The sequence below is a fragment of the Pipra filicauda genome, unplaced genomic scaffold (assembly GCF_003945595.2).
Source record: "Pipra filicauda isolate LSUMZ 115617 unplaced genomic scaffold, ASM394559v2 scaffold622_size210553_pilon, whole genome shotgun sequence".
Taxonomy (NCBI): Eukaryota; Metazoa; Chordata; class Aves; order Passeriformes; family Pipridae; genus Pipra; species Pipra filicauda.
This window is the reverse complement of record NW_024104779.1, coordinates 47,965-70,087: the sequence shown is the minus strand read 5'-3', so window position 1 is coordinate 70,087 and position 22,123 is coordinate 47,965. Positions and strand designations below refer to the sequence as shown.

At 40.1% G+C, this 22,123-nt stretch overlaps 1 protein-coding gene across 3 annotated transcripts in view; it reads right to left on the bottom strand.

Moving 5' to 3' along the window:
- Positions 1–21,643, bottom strand: part of LOC114002719 (metabotropic glutamate receptor 3) — a 103,391-nt gene extending 81,748 nt beyond the window's left edge. For all 3 annotated transcript variants that reach the window (XM_027748916.2, XM_027748920.2, XM_027748919.2), the window contains exon 1: positions 20,965–21,643. The gene's annotated coding sequence lies outside the window, so the exon portion shown is untranslated. The remainder of the gene's footprint in view (positions 1–20,964) is intronic.
- Between the last annotated feature and the right edge of the window lie 480 nt (positions 21,644–22,123).

The window sequence follows — 22,123 nt, the reverse complement described above, 5'->3', positions numbered from 1 at the left end:
CCAAACTAGCATACCTTCTCTGTCAGGACACAGGCATTGTGGAGATGTAGCTTTCAGGCTGATGGGAAAATGAAGGGAGCTACCTGCTGAACTAAGAACACAAGTAGGGTGTGCCATCATAGGAAGATATGTTTCTATTTAAACATTTCAGCATTAATTCCTGATCCAGTGTTCTATGCAGATGAGACTGCAAAGTGCATTTTCTTTTACCTGTCTTGAGATTGCTCAGTGGAATAACAGTCTGTGAGGCAAAAATAGCTCACAGAAAGAGAAAATGCATTTCCTCAGCGTTATTTGTGTTCCTCACTTGCTACATATTGAGATGTTTGTTTGCTTCTGTGGTGGGTTTTTGTTGAATATCCAGTGAAGAATTAGCAGGTGGAATAGAGATCAAAGGTTTACCCTGCTTAATATCTGCAGCATTTCTCAACTCTCAGAACCATTTAAACCACACCAAAAAATGATCCAGGAAATAGACTTTCAATTGACTAGACAAAACCCATGACCAACAGGAACAACTAGGCAAAGTCCACAGCTTTGAGTAAATCATGGAGGGGGTCACTGAAATCACAGAGCTCAGATGTATGATACAAGCTACAGATAAAACTTTATGAGATTACAGTCTTTGCTGTCATTTTAATAATCTTCAGCTGCTTGTTCATCTCTATTTGTGGAAAACATGGCCTTAACTCTTTCAATTCATTATGCCTGTCTCTTTTTAAGAAGATAGTAGCATTTTTAATATTCTCCTAGGGCTGTTTTGTTTGACTATGACATATTTATGTCAAAGACAGATGTCCAGTATTATGAGATGTCTAACCTAATATCACAATTTTTTTTAGCACAATTTGACATTAGAACTGAATAATTTTTAGACATGAGTTCTGTACCTCTAGTCATCCATTGACAGTTGGGATTTATTTTAAAAATATGTTAACTCCGGATTGGAGCAGTTTAAGAACAGTTTGGACCTAGTAATATGTGATTCATAAAGACAGTTGCTTCCTGGTTCTGTGAATACTTTTTGACTGATTTAAGCAGTAAATATGTAGCCTGGTGAGACATAAACAAAGGTTTATCTGGTTTATCTATTAAAAAAGCCCCCTTAGTTTATTTAGCTGCAGCTATGATCACAAGAGAGTTAGTACTAGTGGACTTGTGAATTCAGATAGTAGAAAACAATAACTTGGTTTGCTTCCCTGATGTTTATGGTGCTGTAACTCAGAAGTTATTCAGTGAAAATCAGTGGAGATAGATCCTTCAATTTTGTGTTGGAGTGACATTTTCAACTGTAAATACATAAGGAAGGACATTCCTGGACACAGTGGGAATACATTAATATTAAATTTCAGTTTTGATAATTCAGTCCTAGAGTAGGAAAAATCAAATCATCGAAACCAATAGTACAACATCGACATCCCGTCAGGTCAGTCCCGGGGACCAGTGGTAGCAGGGTCAGGGCTATGAGCAGTGGCTGCTTGTATTGTAATTAGTCCTCTGCCACATTAACAGATATTGATGCAAGGTGTGTGGGATCACAGACCCTGGATACAAGAGTAGAACATGAAGTAGTGAAAAGGTGAAAAAATTTCCCCAAACCCCTGACCCCCAAAGTTAAATACAACCCAGGCTGTAAGGACTGAATGCAGATGGTACATTTTCTTTAGGTTCAGCAGGGAATGTCTTTGTAATTGTTGCTTTTACCCAGTTATGCCTCTCAAAGCCAGAACGACCATCTTGAACTAATAAATAGGACAATTTTAATATGTAAAGGAATGAACCATATTAACCAAAATCATACCTATTGAATAGATGGTGGACATTATAATGGCCTTGTCCTAATCATGTTAATAGTCCTGTCTTTTGGGGCTATAAGTTAGCTGACTTAGTTAGCAAAAAGTCTAGCAGGTTTGGAAATTTTGGGGAGATTACGGTACATGGGAATCTCCAGGAAGCTTTGACAGCCCCAGGAAAGAGTTCCCTGAGCTCTAATTGAGCCAGCCTCAGAATAAGAGATACTGCAGAGTGCGGCAGGGGAGGAGGAATAAAAGGTAGCTTTGAGGAAGAGAAAGGAGCACATGAGGGAAATTGTGAGAATCTACTCCTGGGGGCTATAAGACTCAGATTCACGCTGGTTTACACAGGAGGGGCAAAGTCTTGCCTTTAATCAGAGAGCTTCAAATGCATGACAGCTTTTAACAGAAGACAGCAAAGGCTAAGGAAAGGAAAGAAACAACTCAACCCACCAGGCAGTGAATTTAAACTAAACTAAAGTCTGATGAGCCCTGTCAGGGAATTTGCGCTAAAAAGGAAATTGGGGGACCTAAGGTCTCAGGAGCTCTTGACGTGAGGAGGAAGAGCAGGTATTTGTGATACTGCAGACGCCTCTACATAAAACCTGGAGTCTAGCAGAAGTCACTTTCTGACAGCATCGCTTGGAAGGAAATGTATTTGCTTTAATTTGTGCAGTGCAACCTCCTCCACACTCAAACCACAGAAGCTCTGAGCCCAATTCAGCTTTATGAAAAAGAAACAGTGTTTTAGTTAAAGAGTGTTAAATTTTTGGCTTAGGAAAATGTTGGTTCAGTCCTTATTATAATGAAGATGAAAGTTATCACATATGCATAGTATGTAAACTGAGAAGAATTTGCATATTTGAATATTTTAATATTGGACCAGAGTGTTGACACTATGTGATGACTGAAAGAATAATTTAATATTTTCTGAAAGGTCTGAAATGCAAAACTTTCAAATCAACAAGATCAAGATTAACAGTGAGCTTAGACTTGAATGCTTGCCAGGTTTTCTAATAATATATTTTTTCCTCAGTTTAGCACAGTTTTAATTTGGTATCCCTGAAGATAATGGATGGCTAACTTGCAGATCTGAGTCTAAAGGCACAGGGGCCATAACTGACCTTCCAGTTTGACCTCTTGTATAATACAAGCAAAGGGACTTTTCTGTATTAATTCCCACTTCAAGTCTAACAGTTTAGCACTGAGATATTATGAAGCTTTGGAATGAGCTAAAACAAAGATCTCTGTAGCCCATGCCTGTCACTATTCAGTCTCTGACAGAGGTCATCACTGTACACTTAAGGAAGCATAAGTAGGACAATGCAAGAGATCTCCATCAGTAAACTGTTGCTTTCACATGTGGTAAAAAATTAAACCTCAGTGGAAAGGAAAACTCTGAATTCTGGGAGAGAAAATTCCTTTTGCGAGATAAACTTATCGCCAAATAATAAAGATGGTATCTTAGAATCTCACACACATTTTGATTTCCTCCTACTGAGAGTCTTGTGTTGCAGAAAGGTTTCCTTTTTGGAAGAGATGCAGAACATATTCTTGTGGAAATAAATGAGGGAGAACAACCTGGCAAGGATCAGAGAAAAAACAGCAGCACCAGGTTTTCCTCTCTCACTGACATGGCATTTTGTTCGAGGTCACAGAGCAGACTCTGAATAAAATTGTGACTAAAATTTCAATCATGTGAGAAACATGGGCAGAACTGTGCCTGAACTACTGGAGTCCCACCCTAGGACTTTAGGTGAGATTCCTTTAACCAAACGGTCAGATTACATGGTTCTACATGGTTATTCAAAGGCCCCATTATACTCCCTTTACAGAAAAAAATGCAATTTTTTTTGTATGATTCCTTTCTTCCTATAGTAGATATCTAAAATGGGTCAGTTGAGTCACTCCTTAAAAGAGTAATTCTTTTAATAATGAAACATGACTTTCCAAAGATGTGGATCTCTACACCGTGGCTGTCTCTGTCTCCACCTTATGTCTGCTGAGGTAAATCCCACCCTCAAATGCTTCTTTTCCTTGATTTGTACAAAAAATGAGCTGGTGGAATGAAATGACCAAAAGATACACCAGCAGTAGTCACAGAAGGGGTGAAAAATGCAACAGATACTTCTTGTCCCTGCCCCACAAAGTCCACAAGCTTCTTCTGAACGCAGGAAAACAAGATTATCTCATAGAAAGGGCAATGGAGAGAGACCTCCTGTTTTTTCAGACATCTGAGTGGGAGTCAAGACTGTTTTTGGTCTTTTAGAGGGACATGAAGCAAATTAAATATTACCTTCATATTTGGTATTACTTACAAGCAAAAGGCTTCAACATAAATACTTTCATTTGATTTGAAGTGGAAAGGACTACTTGCTCGCTTTGAGAAAGTTTACATGTGGTGTGAGTCTGAAGTGTCTCAGATTAACAGCAACTATTTGGTTAACTGCAAGGACTTCACAGGAAGACTAAATGATACTTGAGACCTAGAGGCAAAACAATTAGCATAGTTGTGCAACCAGTGGAGCCTTTACAGTTGCTTTCCACACACTTAGTTGGTCTGGAGTAACACATGACCCTGAGGGCTCGGGGCACAAGGTTCTCAGCCCTGCAGACAGCAGGAGGCTTCTGGGCAAGAGTGAGGAGACCACTGCCTACATGCCAGGCACAGATTCAGGGTATATGGTACTCTCTACAGGCCCAAAGCTCCTCCAAGGCACTGTAGTCTTACTCCAGAGGAATGTACCTGAGCTGAGGAAAAGTACCCTGCTTTGTAATTTCAGGTATTCTTTTCTGCTGTCCCTCTGAAAAAGTCATCATGGGTGTTAGACATTAAAGAGGACCAGCTTCCCAAGACATAGGAGGTTAAAAGGAGCTTGCTAGGCAGTCTGGCCACAGTCTGAAGACCCTTAGAAAATTTCAAGGAGGAACGTGGCTTAGAAGCATCTGAAGGATGTCATTAAGTGTCTTCCTGGGTTCTGCAGTGAGTGGGAGGATTAAATAAACAGAGGCCCTAGAGCAGGGCTGACAGTCATTAATGAGGACAACAGCCACGGAATAGCCTGCATATCTCTGACCACCAGGCAATGCCAACCCTTAGTAGAAGGAATATGAATTGACCTCCACTGGCACCAAGTGGAGGTTGAGCAGGAGACAGGAAGTGGAGGTTGAGCAGGAGACAGGAAAATACTATAGCGAAGCTCCTCAGCAAGGAAATACTCCCCAGACTGAGGTTTAGCCAAGGCTGCTACCTCTAATTGCTTTGCAAGAGAAGACCAAGCCCTAGTGAAGAACAATGAACAGGGAGGGTGAAGTGATACCAGTAACTGTTTACTCAGGAAAGATTTTGAACCAATTTTTTTTTTTTTTGTTGCAATAATCCACTTAGGAAGCACTGTGGCCCTTCAAGGAGATTTTATTGATCGTAGCAGAATAGGCCACTAATAGAGAAGAAATTATCAGAGAAAAGGACATTTCTGACATTCTCAATACCTTTTCCATCAAAGCCTTTTCACCAGCAATAGTTCTTTTACTTACACTCTATTTTATTTTCAAAACAATGTTATTTTCTTCACCAAACACCGAGTCCTTTACTCTAATAGAGTCTAAATATTTTCTTTAATGAGCATAAGAGACAATAATGAATCATGTTAAGCATTCGTTGGAACCATCATGCAAAATAACTCAATGCCATTTAAAAAACACAATGCACAGGCTGAAATTTGTCATCTCACTAAAGAGCATGAGATTAGTGGTGCTACAATTTAGAATGAAAACATAATTCCACTGATGAGATTGTCCTGTCCTTTGGAATGCACCCCACTAATCACACAAACAGTCTAAAACGTGTCTTATGTTAAAGACCCTAACAGAATGTTCCTATAAGGGGTGACAAAATAAAAAAAAGAAAAAAAAAAACCAATCTTAGGACTCTCTCTTTTTCATGAGCATTACTTTGGGTCTTTCCAGTGGCAATGAATGTTCCACAGTTTGACGACCAATTCAGCAGAGTGGAAACTGTCTCAGACTGAGAAGGGGGCCAGTTTCAGACAACTAGAGAAGACATAGACAGACTGGCCTGAAGCTCACAGTTTTCCAAATCCAATCAACAGTCTCAGGTTCATGACAGAGATGGCTAGACCAGATTGTAAGGAAAGCTGAATCAAGCTGAGGGGGTGGGAAATTAACGGGGATGAAAGGAAAATTTTGGCTTCAGTCATTAGCTAAAGCAAAAATGAACTTAAACTGTAAAAATAAATGTTTAGGCTAGACACTACTGGAAAATGTTCTTATCATAGAGGTACTGAGGCACAGGGACATGCTGTCTGGGAGAGTTGTGGAGTGTCTATGACCAGAAGTTTTTAAGAAAAAAGTAATCTTTTAAAAGTGACACAATAATACTGACTCTGCTTTGGGGCAGGAGATAGATTGAATTGTCTCTTCCAGCTTTATTTATGTTGCACAACCCCCATATTTCCTGTATTTACAAGGTAGCGCTGTCCTTGGAGCTTGTAACATTGCAGTTACACTGATTTACACTAGTTGGGGGACTGAGACATGTTCATGACTCATGTTCTCATGCTGTCAAGTCCTCAGCAGCTTCCCACTAGTGATGGCCAAGCTCAGAGTCAGAGGGCAGCATCCAGTCTCAGTTACATGGGCAAACGAGCATTCCTGGAGGTAAAGCTTTATTGCAATGCAAGGGCTTTGCTGCAAAGTCCTCTCTACTGCTTGAGTAGGAGCAAGGGAAAGAAGCTGGCTGACTTTGAAAACCCAAAACTGCAGATCTTATTGATCTCTTGAAGCTGCTAAATGATGGAAGCGCAGCATACCTGACAAGTTGAGCAGCATCTCCAGTTGCTGTAACGTAGACCAGCTCTGTTGACTTTGTTGCTAATTTATCACAGTCTAGTCTTTGACCCACTGAATCCTGAATTAAATTTTTATACATTTGTGAACTATTTATTCTGTATGAAAAATCAATATCTTTTTATTGTTCACCTGATTTAGGATGGATAAAAGGAATATTTCAGTATTCTCCAGGGTCAATGCAGAGAGGCCTTGAATGATGAAAGATATGGTATCTTTTGAATAGAAGAAAAATTTCAGGGTAGAAAGAGTGCAATTTAGGCTAAATTTCTTTTCTATCTGTGATATGAATAATGCATTTTTTCACTACCTCATGACAAAACATAATGTCTTTTTGGAAGACAACATCTAATTCTTTATCTCTCTTTAAAAAATAATTATTAATTTTGAAAAAACTTTCTTTCTGAATTTCTTTGCATTTTATAAGAGCCATAAAACCTCCGAGGAGTTATTTGAATTTCAATACTCTCTCCCATTTTTATTAAAATATACTATAACCCTGCTTCAGTAATTAACATGAAGATAGGACTCTTAGTCTAAAAACTGAAATCTCTCATTTATTTCAAATTTTCCTTAAGTATGTTTTTGATTAAATAATTACTGAACAGCGGTATTAACAATTTATCTATGGTAGGGAGAATATTACAGATTTCTTACTCATGTTGCTGCAGTTTATGCTTTTGCCAGTGTGTTTTATGAGTATTTATTAAAGATGATTCCTTGAGTTAATAACATAAACTACCTACTAGTTTCATAATCATCACTGCAGTGCAGAAAGCTTTAGAGTTACAGTAGTTCTGCATTGACGACGTCAACAGATTTACTGCATTCATTTCCTTATGCAAATATTCCAAAAACATACATAACTTTATAACCTTATATAGTGCACTGCCTACACACACGAGTATCAAAGCCTATGAACATGCAGAATAGACTTTAAAGTTGATAGCACAAGTCATGCTGTTCTTCCTTTCTTGTTTGTCTACTGTCCTAATGTTAGAACTCTTTTCATATTGGGTTTTGTAGGTACACTTCTGCACAGTCCCTACAGTAAAGGGTGGGACTGCTCATGGTCTTTACCTGACAGACTACGTGGCTGGCTGTGCTGAAGACACTCATAGAGTCTGCATGTGAACTAAGCAGAGACTTGTGATGCATTCTTGCTCTCTATACATACATGATTTGCCCTTGCACGGCAGAATTTGCCTCTCTCTTGCAGGACAACCTTGTTTGCTCCGAAATGTGTCCATTTTTTCCCCCTCTTCCCCAAGAGAAGCATGATGCTGTCTGCTCTGACTGCTGCACCTCACCAACTCAGCAGTGGAGGCTCTGCTTAGCTGGCAAGTGTCTAGACTGCAGCAGAAGGAGAAGTTTGAAACACTGAGGCCCTGGGATAGGAACCCTCAATTATGTCACTTAGAGAAAAAGAGGGTTAGGAGGGACCCTGAAATATCTTGATCTTCCTTTGCTATTACCCAAGTCAAGATCAATTTTACTTATGACTTATCTACTTGTTTAGCTTGTTTTTAAATACTTTGGTGACAGGAATGTTCTAGATTTCCCAGCAGTTTAATTCTGTTTTTCCCACTCTTTAAAATTAAAAGCTTTTCATAAGGTCTAGTCTTCTGTGAGACAACTTAAGTCTTTTACTTACCTGTGATAAATCTTTTTTTCACACAACTCTTCATGTGGATATTCTCTGCACTCTGAAAGATTTATCTTCCTTCTAAAAACATAATTCTCAAAACTAGGAACCATACTCCAAAACTGTCCCTACTATTGTTGAGTAGAGATTAATGTTTACATGCCAAATCTTGAAGACAATATTCCTATTTATTAATCCCAGTAGGAATTTTCCCTTTTCCACAGCAATATGGTACCATGATGTCAAGTCATTCTCTGCTTCTGAGCTTCTCTAGCCTTAGATCCATTCCTGTTGCACTGATACCTGGCCTGTTCCTCATTTCTCATATTTGTGGCAATACCTGTGTGAATAATTTTATGGTGAGTCTATTTCCCTCCAGGAGTTATTTTGGGAGCCAGAATCTGACAATATTAAAGTGTAACTAATCTGAATAAGAATTGCTTTTTGGAACTCAGAAGACATGATAATCAAGTTAGTTACCAATAACTCTCTGTCCTCTACTTATCTGGCAAACAGATAGTCAATTACACATCAGAATAATGTACAAACCAATACAGAATAGCAGTCCCCAATCAGCAATTAATTTTAGAACAATTCTTTTTGGTCAGGTACAGTCAGGACCACTTTTATAGAACATTGTATAGAATTATGTATAATTTTGCAGAATAATATGTCTTAATTAATCATGAAGAGTATCTGGAATCAATACAGATGGAGAATGCATTCACTTTAATCTTATTGAAGGAATTTAAGTTTTATTTTAGGAAAAGAGCAGTACAGAGAGTTCCAGTTACATCTTGAAGTCCTTCTGCTACTGCTGTCATGGAAGTTTTGCTTGAGAAAGGACTATAGGATGCAAGACCTGCATTTCAAGTGAATTTTTTTTATTAACAAATAAACACAGGTGAATTAATACGTGAAAAATAATTTTGGCAGGGATAATAATGGAAACAGATAGAAAGAATATTGAATGGATTAGCAAACCTAATTGGTCTTAGGTTGCCTAATGCACCATTAGCCTAGTGCTTAATTCCTCTCAATCCATTCGTCTTTGCAGCTCTTACTCTCTACAGATAAATGTGGATCATTCCAAACGTGCTTTTGTTTTTGAAACAATTGTATTAGTATTTAACTGTAATCATTGGCATGGAAACTGTGTCATAAATGGGAATGGACAAAAATGGGACATGCTAGAGCACCTATTAGCCAGTGCTTAAAAAAAAGTGTTCAAAAAAACTCACAGCACTCTAAAATACAACTGTGATGAGTCCTGCTGATTAAATATAGATGACTCTTTACATGGAAGCTGTTTTTTTAAGGTTTTGGGAACATGCTCTTGACCATTCAATAAGTGGCATTACAATGCTAGGCCCTGCTGACCATGATCAGGAAGTGCATCCTAAGTACTTGATTTATTTATTATGATCTATGTTCAAGAGACAACATATCAGATTAGTGTTCAGGATTGGTTTGTTACTAGTGGAGGGGAAAACCCATCAAGCTGCATCCCATGGGTTGCCTGAAGGTGTCCCTCTGTGTGTCTCTATCCCAGACTGTAAAAAATTCTCTCACATGGAGACCAGTGTTCCCTTTCACCCAGTACATCCAAGGAGTGCTTATTTGGCAGTCTCAGTGTGACCAAGTTAGACAGAGGAAAGGGTCTGTTCTCATATATAATGATGGCTTGTGCTCTGGTGGAGTCACGCCACTTAAATCTTCAAAGCGGCTGCTTACCTGTTCAGTGGGAATTGAAGGCTTGGAAGTTAATGGTCAGGAACTAATGAGTTGGACTGGATGTGTTTTAATTTACTGAGATATATTAAAACAGCATGTTGATTAGCTTGAAGGCTAGAAGGGACATTTTTGTTGCAATGTTAAGGTGCTCCATGAATTACTACAGATGCTCAAGTAAAAGCTTTTTTTTTTTTTTTTTTTTTTTTTTTTTTTTAGTAGTAACTAATACTCTCTTCTCTCTTATGTATGAACCTTACAGATGCAAAGGCTTCTCTAAGGAGCCTTTAGGGCAAGTACCTGTGGCAGCTTCATTAGGACCTCTCTGACATTATCCATGTCCTGGACAGTTTGGGAAATGTTCTAGACTGACCAGGGAAAAGTTTGAGCCTTAATAAAAGAAAAATTAAACAAGCGAGGCACAAAGTGTATCTTAGGGGCATGAAGTTCTGGATTCTTGCCTAATGTCACATTCATCAGGCTTAATGCAGATGAACTCTGTGTGGGTTTGCCAGCAGCAAAATCGAACATCTCATTTGAGACCTCCTGGTGCATTGCTCTGTGGTTATGCTCCTGAAAGCAAAAACAGCTTCTGCCTTTTCATGGACCCGCAGCTGGAATACCCAAATGAATATGAATTCCACATTTGTATCCATCACTCAGCTCTGCAATGTTCTTTGATACATTTTATGCTTGGAATTGGTCTGGAGTCTTCCCTTCTAGAAACGCTCCTGGGAGCTTTTCTTTGACTTGTGGACAGTCAGGCTGCTGGCTGAAGTTAATGACCATGATGGTAATTTCATGCTAAACATGCTAAACCTGTGTCATGCTGAACATGATCCATGCTAGACAATGCAGCAGCCAAGCATCCCCTTTCTATAGCAATGACTAAACCAAGAGAAGTCATTGCCCATACAGATCCTTCTGGCAAAGACAAAGCAACAGGTTGTGCAAACTGCCTAAAAAATTTTCTTCTGAAGTGTTAAGGAGGACTTGTTTGGTTGGAATTGTATGTGGTTGCAAACTAGAAATGACCACAAGCCACCAAGAAAAAATGTAGCAAATTGAAAGGTGATGGGACAAGGACATCACTATGGCTCTGTGCAGCTCCTGAGGGCTCCTTGGGCAAAATGCTGACTGGAGTGAGGCTTGAAGCATAGAACAAATGAATAGTACAAAGGATTTCTTTGAGGAGTGTTGTATTCAAGACAAGTGAAGTCAACCCATTCATTGGCTGTACTCATCTTTTGGGTATGAGTCCAAAGGGCTACTGGAGAAGGTCAAAAGGAAAGCAACAAGAATAACAGGAGATTAAAAAAAGCAAATGGCAAAAAGAAAAGCAATTATTTCACTGAGTCAAGAGGAGATGACTGAGAGGAACATTACATAAATGAACGTTAAACAGCTGAAATCTAATCCCTTTGCACCATAAAAGTCTGGAATGGAAAGGAAAGTACTAAATTGCTTTGAGTTTCCATAGCAGAGAGGATAAGAGTGATAGGCTCTGTTGAAAGAAGTGGGATTTAGTTAAACTTTTGGAGACCTTCTGTCCATAAGAACAGTGAAGTACAGACATATGCTGTTGCAGGAGGCTGTGAAATTTCTGCCATTGCAGATTTTAAGGAAATCATTCAACAAGTATTAGTTAATGAAGATTTAAAGACAGTTTATGCCATCTTTGGAGGGGGAGATGGATCAGATGAAGTCCTTACTGGTGTCATTATCTGTGGAACTATAAATGCTGAGTTCAGGCAACGAGAACGTTGTGTACAGTCTTTGAAAATGAGGAATCTTACATAAAAAGGACCTCTTTCTATCATTTCCACCCTGATGGATACTGCACTCTTTCAGGATAAGTTCTAATTGGAACCTTGTGCCTTTGCCAGGAAATCACAGGGACTAAGAAGGCTTTAAAATTACTCTCTGCAGCCTCTCCCTGGACATTGATTTAAGGTATTTAGGTATTAATGGGACTATTTATCTGCATTCTTCCCTAAAACTGGTGAATGTGGAATTGAAAGATTGAAAGATTATATGGAGACTTGACTTCACCTTACCTACTGGTCAAAATAACTACATTTTAGGGAGCAGGAGCATTTCCCAGAGATAAGCAGACAACAGGGCACTGCTGGATCACACCACTCCCTGATACTACAGTTGCTGTAAGCTTCAATTTACATTTCACCCTTTGGCCAAAAACCTGGGATACAAGTTTATATCCCAGCTCCCTGGTGTTACTTCCAGACTAGATTTTCATTCTTTTCTTCATAGTGAATAATGCCACTAGGAATATGTTTATCTGAGCTTGATACTTAAGGTATTAGCATTAATCTCTAAGCTTTGTCCTGGATCTCTGCTTCTGGGAAAAATCTTGGTTAGATGACTGATATTATCAAGAAATTCATAGTCCTTAGAAATCTCAGAAAGGTCAATGAAACAATAAAAATAAGTCAATTTTCCCCTATTCATCAGAAGTCTCTAGTGCTGTTGAAGTGCCTGATATTACCAATTGTCTTTTAGTGTCTGAAACTGTTAAAATAAAGACACCTTTCCCACATTTTCCTTCTCTGCCTTTCACAAGTTCTTGAGGTTCTTTTAACCTCATTCTCCCCTCTTTGTTTGCTTAGAGGATCAAAGCTTTTTTATTTATTTCTTTTTCCTCACAAACAGTTTCTGGAGTGTTAAAAAGCACCACCAGTATACTGAGTTTACATTACAAACAAGTTAAAATTCCCAGTCTTTCAGAGCTTTTCTCCTAGGATACCAAGGAAAGCAAAGTTCAGCTAAACTGCACAATTAATTGGAGATCACTTCTGAGTGAAGAAGAAAAGGTTGCTTGAAGGGGAGCTATTCTCTTCTTGGAGATTTAAAGTCCACTTCAGAAAGCAAAGATGTTATTCTCTGAAAGTTATCTGATTTTATTTGTATTCCTGGACCTACTCTATTAGGTTATCTTCCCTTTTCACTCATAAAATCGTCTTAATGAATCAACTGTGGGACTGGCCATAAGTAAATGTATTCTTATTGACAGTCACGTTGACAAGGAAATGAATGAAAAAGACATGGGTTGCATGTTGTTTTTGCTGGAACAGCAGTGAGGTTTGTTTTGCTTTCATGACCCTGAGACAGGTAATTTATTTCTTGATTATGAAGAAAATGCTCCTTTTTTTTTTTTTTGAGGTAAATATATTTTATAATAACGGTAAGATAAAGAAACATGTGGTATACAGTTTAAGAGCATTTGGCTAAAACAGACTTCAGTGTTGGTCTACCATTCCCACACAATTGCTCTCCTTTTTCTTAACTTCCAAGAGCAAAGACTGGCCTGATAACTCAACCTGGCGCATCAGTCAATGTAGGATGGGCTCACACCTGTCTAAGAAAATGCACTGTCTGTTGATCTCATTGTCTGTAATTGTCAGGGCTCTTCTAAAACCGTGATAGCTGCAAGGAAGAAAGTGAGCAAGCACGATTAAGAGATTACAAGGGAATACACTGAAACAGTTGCATGGTAGATGTGACAAGTGTACTTCAGTGTGTTCTTACAGTGTTTGGAAAAAAACTAAGAAGATTCCTATAAACTCTGTAAGTTTCCTAGTAAAATGTAATTTCGTGGACAAATATTTCACAATAAGGAAAACAAGATCCTTATTACTGTCTATTCAAATAACGTGCTGTAACATCCAGCGAGCATTGTAAGGTATCCTTTTCACACAATTTAATCCAATATTACTACTTTGATGTCCCATGTGGGGGTTTTCTTTCCCCTGCTTTTTACAAGGCAAAGTTAAATACTGGTAAAATACGTCTGTTATAAAGTAAAATCAAGATGTTTAATTTGTTGCATACAGAAACACCCAGAAATTTTTCAGTGGAACCACATGAGGTGTCAGTTGACACCTCATGAAGCTGTCCTTCTGACTGATGAAGGTTAGTAAAAATGCCACTAAAAATCTGTGATAAAAAGTGAAGAAATCCATAGCCATATTCTTAATTAATGAGACTTAACACTCAAATACGTACACAGTCTCACCAAAAATTATGATGACACTTTTTGAAAAGTCACTTGTTATAGCAAAACCAATTATATTTTTGCATAAAAATATGATTTTTTAAATTATCTTGCAGATAAAGATATTTTTAGACATTTCTTATCTATGTGAGCTTATCCAAACAAACTCTTTTAACACCTTAGAGCTGAACCCTACATGTCTTACAACACAATATCTTTATTTTTCTTTTTGCCTCCATTCTTTTGATTATTATCTGTTTTCTCTTGTCTTGAAAATACACAGAAATAAGGGGGGAAAATAATCATTCTATGATTTCTGAAATATCCCCAAAATTTTCTTCTGGATTTTTATCAAATCTCTGGCTATGTGACACTAACAGTAGGGCAGCCAATTTCTGCTATGCATTGGAAATGTAATATATTCAAACACTAACAGAACGATGTCTCCTCATGCTTTCCTGATACTTTCTTCACTGGATGATATGACCACTCTGAATGAAATTCATAATAACAATATAATATATCCTGATTCTAAAACAATATAAAAATTGCTAGGCAATAAGTACTGGATCAAAAAATATCTCATCCAAAAATCTCCCATAAAACATACATGAAGAAATGTTCACTCAAAAACAGCTGCAAGTGTCCCATCATGAAAGCACAGCACATACAAACTTTGGACAGTATGGGATCTAAGGATACTTAATCACAGCTACATTATGAAGAATGGACAACCATCCTGATGCAGTGAGCTGTACATTAAATTGTCCAAGGTCAACAAGGTCAGGAATGGTCCGGGAGCCTCTCAAAGAACACACTAGGTCCTTACAGGGCTCCGTTCCTCACCAGGGAGGAGGAGTGTATTTAGTCTGAATTCCCACAGCAGAGGACTAGGCTTATTGGAAAATTTCTGCACCATCTCAGCCCTTCTGTTACATGTCTGTGGAGCAGGGAGCTATATCGCTGATGAAAGAATATTTAGGAATTTTTAGGAATGAAAAAATTTAGTAATACATTTAGGGATAAATTTTAGGAATTTAGGTATGGGACAATATTTTTTTAAGATTTTCAAACACTTTTCAAATGATGTCCCACCCTATACTTCATAGATTGATGTAATGGTCATTGGTTTGATCACACAGTATTAAACAACTGTTGCAAACCACTGAGGTCCCTCAGCATTAGATTTGGCATCTGACACATTAGTTTTGCTGGAAGAGGTTTACAGTCTCTCGGCACAGTCATACAGCCCCTTGTTGCCCACTTATCTCAGGCAGCCTCTTTACAGGGCTAATTCCAGAGAGGAATCCCACTACTGCCAAATCTCAGACTCGGTGAATTGCCTGCAGCATCCTCCTGCGCAGACTGCAAGGCAGTGCTTCAGTCAGCCTGACAACATGTGCAGTTGAGGACCAACCACCACAAAACAAAGAGGTTGAGGCTTTGCAGAGCCCCAGATTATGTAGTTGTGTTAACTTCTCCAGATGCAACATTTAGGTAACATAAAAATTGTCCCTGGTTTGAGTGCGGGCTTGTTGGTGGAGCTTTTCAGGGGAATGGAAGCTAATGTATAAGCTTACTGTATTTCTCAGCTGAGGCTGCTTTCAGTCACTATATCTTGGACATTTTCTTTTCTATCAGCATGTCATCTTCTAGATAAAGATTTTTCACAGTTTTCAGGTTCCCTTCAGCTCTTTTTCCCTGGCAAGCTCAGGCCCTGCCTCCTCCTCTGTACCAGTGGGAGGTTGTCTTCCCTGTACCACCCACCCCCTCTGTTCCTCTTTCCTTTTTTTATTGGCAATCTTTGCTTCCAGCCTTTGTCTGTGCTTTTCTCTGATGTCATGATTTCATTTTCTCCCCTGTTTTATTCTTCACTTTGTCCTCCTCTCAAGTACTCCTCATTTTCTCAAGAACAGTTCTGTTTCTTCTTACCTGTGTACTCTACCTCCCATTCTCAGTACCCCTTCTTTCAGATACACTGTTGCTTAAGGGGTACTCCAAGGTAACATATTCATCCTTCTTTTCATGAGAAAATAATCGTCCCACTAATTCTCCTATGGTTCTGACCTATGAATGTGCTGACTTTTTGGTCACCCACTTAGCTTTTGACTTAATTCTTCCTTGTGTGCACTTGCTTCGTTTTCCTTTGGAATCTGACAATGTCTCCATTGACTTCATCACCTTCATCTACCTTACAATCTCTTCTTCCCACAACTGAGTTATCATTTAATTTATTTTTCTTCCAGCTTGAATACTCATTTGAATATCTTCACTTACCTTTTTTCCTTTTCTATCAAGCTCTTTTCTTCTTATTATTTTTCTCATTTTGTCTCATACAGTAGTATTTTCCTCAACCTTTTTTTTTTACTTTCACAACTTTTTTCCTTCTGTATTCACTCTTCTAATGGAGAATTTCCACCAAGAATCCACCAAGAGTTTACTCCAAGTTCCCATTTCACCCATGAAAAGTTTATCAACCATTCCTTCTGCACACACCTTGCTTGATATGTGTTTCTTATAGTTTATATACTTGTGATCATACTGTATCCCTTTGTATACACCGGGAAAGTGACTTTCTAGGTCAGGGTCATCAGTACTATCAAGTTCAAGCCAATTACCAGACCTTAAAGCACTCTGAAGTAAGGCTCCCTTAGTAACTGGGGCTAAGACCGTGCTTTTTCGTGTGGATAAGTTGAGTCTTAGATGTTTTGGAAAAGTTGCTACTCTGTTTCTAAGGTTTTTGGGAAAACCTGTTGATTTATGTGAGGAGCCCATATGTTCCTATACAAGCAGTACAATTCCTGATTACATAAATGCTCCCATAATCTCAGCATAGCTATGAAAAAAAAGAGTGATAATAATTCCGACAACATCATTTCATATTTGAGAGGGTGAATATGAGACAAAAACAACATACTTCTATAGCCTATTTTTGAGGGGTGTAATTTCTACTAAATTCTCTACTCTACTAAATTCTCTTCTTTTTGACTTTAATAGGTTCACAGCAATTTAACCCTCATAAAAATTTTCTGCATTACTTTGAAAAGGCTGGAAACAAGACAGCATATTTCTTGCAGTATTTTTGAAAATCTACACATCCCTGAAACAAAATGTCTGAAAATCTCTTAAGATAGTAGATAACCCAATCCATTTAGGTTTCGCAGTGGATTCTGGGCTTACCTGAAGAAAGAGGCAATTGCATGAATCTGCAATAGTTAAAACACTTCTACCGATGAACTGTGGTTTTGTCTCAGTGGAAATACCTGACAATTGCACTGAGGCTGTTCCCAGGCATCACTGTGCCTAGGAGGAATTCTTAATTTTTTTGTCATCTTATTCCTACTAGTAAATTAAACTCAGAATTTTCAGTCAATCTGTATCTCTGTAAAATGAAATGGGTCCCAGATTTTTCTGCCAGTTTACGGTTGGATTACCACAGTGAAAGTTGTCTTGCTAAGTTAGTAGCAAGAAACAGTCACAAGCAGAGACTTAAGAAGATGGTACCAGCCAAAGGACACTATACTCCTTTCCTGCCACCTTTGGTTCCCAGGTCCACCACAGTTGAGCTCTAAACATTCAGCACTGGCTGCAGGGACAGGGTGGCTGATTATCCCTTTGGTTACCCCTTCTCGGTGCCTGTGGATACCCCTCCATTGCAAATGCAGCACACTCAGGGATTAAAGCACAGCCTTATTCTCCACACTAGTAGAGAGCAAGAGGACAATCTTCTCTTTAACTCTCTGACGTGGAATACATTCTTGATTAAGCTTTAAACCAGCTCTCAGTTTTATATCAATAAGCAGAATCCCCCCCCAACAGTCAATATTACATGATCTTCTTCATAAGAGCTTATGTAGCTTACCATAATTATACATATTCCCACACAAACAGTAGTACTGTCTGATCCTGGAGTGTGTCAAACGCCTTGGTGTTTTTCTGTGGCATCCTGAGAGTGATTTTATCAATGACAAAAGTTCATACTACCTAATCAATAACTATAGTACAACAAGTTGGGCCAAACAAGGTTCAGAAATCCTGATAAACATTTTATAGGGCTTTAGAAACGGCTTTCAAAAACTGATAAGAGAATGAACTCCCTTCAGCAGGATGCTGTTGGCAAGTTTAACAGCCTCATACACAGGATCTCACACCCTGTGAAAGCTTTAGGTTGGATTCTCCAATCACGCTGCTAAACCAGGCTCTTGGTGGATGCACACTTCATGTGTCCACCAGATTTAAAGGTAAAATTGCAGTTTGACTCAGCATAAACAACATTAGAACCAGGTCATTCATGTCTTATAGGATTCTAAGTGGGACTATGTGACTTACAGCATAATGTATGTTCTGTCAGACACTTCCATGGGTGAGTTGTGTTCACACAAGACATCCAAATAGTTCTTTCTTTAAATGCCAGTATGTCTCCCTACACTGTCTTCATTTCCAAATTTGGCTCCACTTATGTAACACAGACTGAACTGAATGATAGCATTGTTTGTATTGTATTTCTTTTATTTTGTCTTTCTAGTCTGATTTAGTACTTTGCTTTGTCACATTTATTTAACTATAAAAACATTATGTGAATCCAAGATGATACTTTATCCCTGCATCTTGCTCTAGATCCACTCTTTCAATGATAAAATTAGAATCTTACTCCTAGACAAGGTGTCAACATTTGCCTAAAAAAACTTTATTCCCTCATTTGTAGAAGCTTATAAGTAGGTCATCAGCACAAGTAACCCAGGCGAACATCAAGAGTGATTAGAAAAGCATCTTGGCTCCAGGATGAAAGTCTAGTTTTAGTGCACTTGATACCAATGCCATTTTGCTTGGTTTAAAGTTGGAGAGCAGTAAAGCAATTGGTGGATTTTCTATTTTGAAGTTTTATTTTTTATATATAATGCAGGGCTCTGGAAATATTGAGAATAGCAGTGGACAGCATCAGTCTTAAAAAAACCCCAAAGTCCAAAACCAAGCAAACAAAACAACCCAAGAAAAAAGCCACAGAAATTGAAGTATGATATATTCCAGTGAAGCACAAATTAACTTGCATTGCTCTTCAAATAATCAGTTCATTAAGAAGGATTTGCATGAATTGTTACTGATTTCACTCAAAGGATGAACATCACAAAAGTACAATTTTTCTATTACGTTAATTGTGAATAAAAGTAGTTAATGTGCAATTTTCCCCAATATAACCTTAATTGTGAATAAAAGAAACTTAATATGTAATTTTGTCCAATATAACTGAGGAGTTGCATTTTATCGTAATACATTTATCAACGTAAATAAGAGCAGAAGAAGTCATCATGATTTAGGTGCATTTGAAGAAAATGAAAAAAGTAATTTTCCTAAAATATGTATTGGATCGGGTGGGTTGTGTGCTTTTCAAATTGTTTTCATGCATATTTAATCAACGTGAGACATATACTTATGCAAGCTGAAATAGGTACCAGTCTGTGTCCCAGGCTGTTCTGTTTTACAGTTTTCCAATTGAGATTTTTTTTAAAGCTGATCTAATTAATGATTAAAAAAAAACAACTAAAATAATCTTCAGCAGGTGGCATAAACTGAGAAAAAGCCAAGGAACTCACAAACTACCAGCAAACCCTTAGTTCAGTTCAGTGCAGTATTGGTGCGATGCCTAGTTTTTCAAGAATTGCTTGGGTTTTACCAAGATTGCTGAAATACAGAGGTGGATACATAAAATGATTCATTGAAATACCGAAACACTACAATAACCTGGGAGGATAAAGCCCTGAAAATCCAACACACCCTCCAAATCCTACCTATACACTGGCATAGAAACATACTTTCTCACACCCACATGTGTATTTTGGCAGAGATGTGTGCCTGGCACACAGAGAGATGGAAGGTAAGTACCCACACACCTCTAGGTCCACAGAGGGTTAGATAAACACCATCTAGGAATAGAAACACAATCCTATGAATCTGTACATATAATACATCCACATGCATCCGAGCAAACACATAAGCATGGATATACACACCCACACACCCAGAGACACGGGGACATAGGCAAGGCACATGCACAGACACAGACAGCTCCATAAGCACACACATATACCTAAACAGCTGGCTGCATACTCACATGGACAGACAGATATACGGGCATGTGTGTGAGGGAGAGTTTACACTGGCTCTGCTAATTTCTCCTTCCTTTTTGAAGCATTCCAATTTTAGGATCCTGGAGTGAGTCAGGTCCCTTCAGGGGAGATATTCCCAGAGGAGTAAAGCACTTCCAATTTCTTTAATGTTTCCCACCTCTCTCTCTCTCCCAACAGCAGATCCAGGGAGATGAGCTGGGCACCCAGCACGGCTCTCCCAGGTGCTGCCTTGGCACTTTCCATCCCAGCTTAAGGAAGAGTATAGGATGGCAAGCTTAAGGTCTCGTCACTTCACCCCCAAAGCCTGCAGGAACAGGAACCTCTGGGCAACATCTGGACACAGCTCCTTTCTGCACGCTCCCCTCACCTCCCCATGCCCCCTCAGCTGTGGGACTACAGGGATCCCCCTGTACCCTACCTGTCCTCTGCAGGTGTGAAAACCCTTGTCCCCCTCCCCCCTTCCCCGTTTCTCCTGGCCCCTGAATCCCATCAGTAAACGTCTTCGCAATCCGCCACTCTAAACTTTTTCCCGGCTGCAAAATCCGCAACCCCCCGGGCAGCGGCTGCATCCAGTCCGGAGGGCAGGATGGGGCGGGAGTGGGTTGCAGGGACCCGAGATACAGGGATCAAGGCTGCAGGGTGTGGGATGGAAGGACTGATGTGAAAGGACCGGGATGTGGAATACGGGGATGTGAGGACCGGGATGCACGAATCTGAGACGCAGGATGCAGAGATCAGGATGTGGGATGCAGGGACCAGGACGCCGGATACCGGTGCCCAGCTCCTTACCGTGCAATGAGGGTAGGTCCTGGCGAGGGTCTCCAGCTGCTCCCGGACATCGCGGGCCTCCCGATGTGCTCGTTAAACATCCACCGGGGAGTCTCACCCCCCAAACTTGTGCGAGCTGCTTCCTCTGGGAACAATCACCCTTTCTCCCCCTCACCTTGGATCTGATCCCGATGGAAACTCATCAAGCGGTCAGAGGTAAGGCTGTGAGGGAAGGAGAAGAAGAGCGGGGGCAACGGGACAGAGAGATTGCGATCACCAAGCGATGATCCCCTTCCTTTCCCCTCTCCTCTGGAGCACCCGCTTCCCGTTCCTCTGACCAACTTTGGCTCTGCTTGGCCAGGCAGCGCCTGGGACCGGCGCTGTGAATTGGGGTCCCTTTTCGCAGCCTGGCATCTTTCTAGATTTCCTCTCCTTTCTGGGCAAAGGGGATTGTCGCAAAGCTTTAAATTAGGAGGCGACCTAGAGTTACAAAGACAGGGAGTGGGAACTGCTGGCGTTCGCAGACCGCCTCCCCCGGCACTAGGCTGCGCGGAGGGGCAGGCTGCGCCTTATCCCTACCATTTATTAGTTGACTGCGCTCCTAGTTCTCACTGTGGAGCTGGCTATCGCTCCTGGCACGGCCGGGAGCGGGATTGTGGCAGGAGCCCTCGGAGGGAGGAGAGCCCCATGCTGCGGGGCTCCCCGCGGTTGTTTAACTGCGCCGGCAGCGCGGGCAGGAACGCAGCCCGGTCCCGGGGGGGAGGACAGGGGTGATGGGGGGGGACGGGACACGGGGACGCTGCTGTCGCCTGGCAACCCTGCATCCCTGCCCCGAGCATCCCTCCTCTAGCGCCCTGATTGGACGGGGCCGCGGTGGCGGGGGGGGACACACACACACGCCCCTTCGAGGATGCTGCGCCCCGGCACTGCGACTTGTCGCATCCTCAAAAAGCCGGGAGCGGGCAAGGGGAATACGGAGCAGCGGGGAGAGCCGAGGCGGTTCAGGGCGTTGTATCACCGTCCTCCTGCTGTCTCCCTTCCAGCTGGCTTGATCAATTTGTTTCTGCTTTACACCTCCTAGAAAAAGAATGTGTCGGTGTATGTATGTATATATGAGTGGATGGATGGATGGATGGATAGGTAGATGGATAGATAAATAGATAGAAAGAAAATATACAAA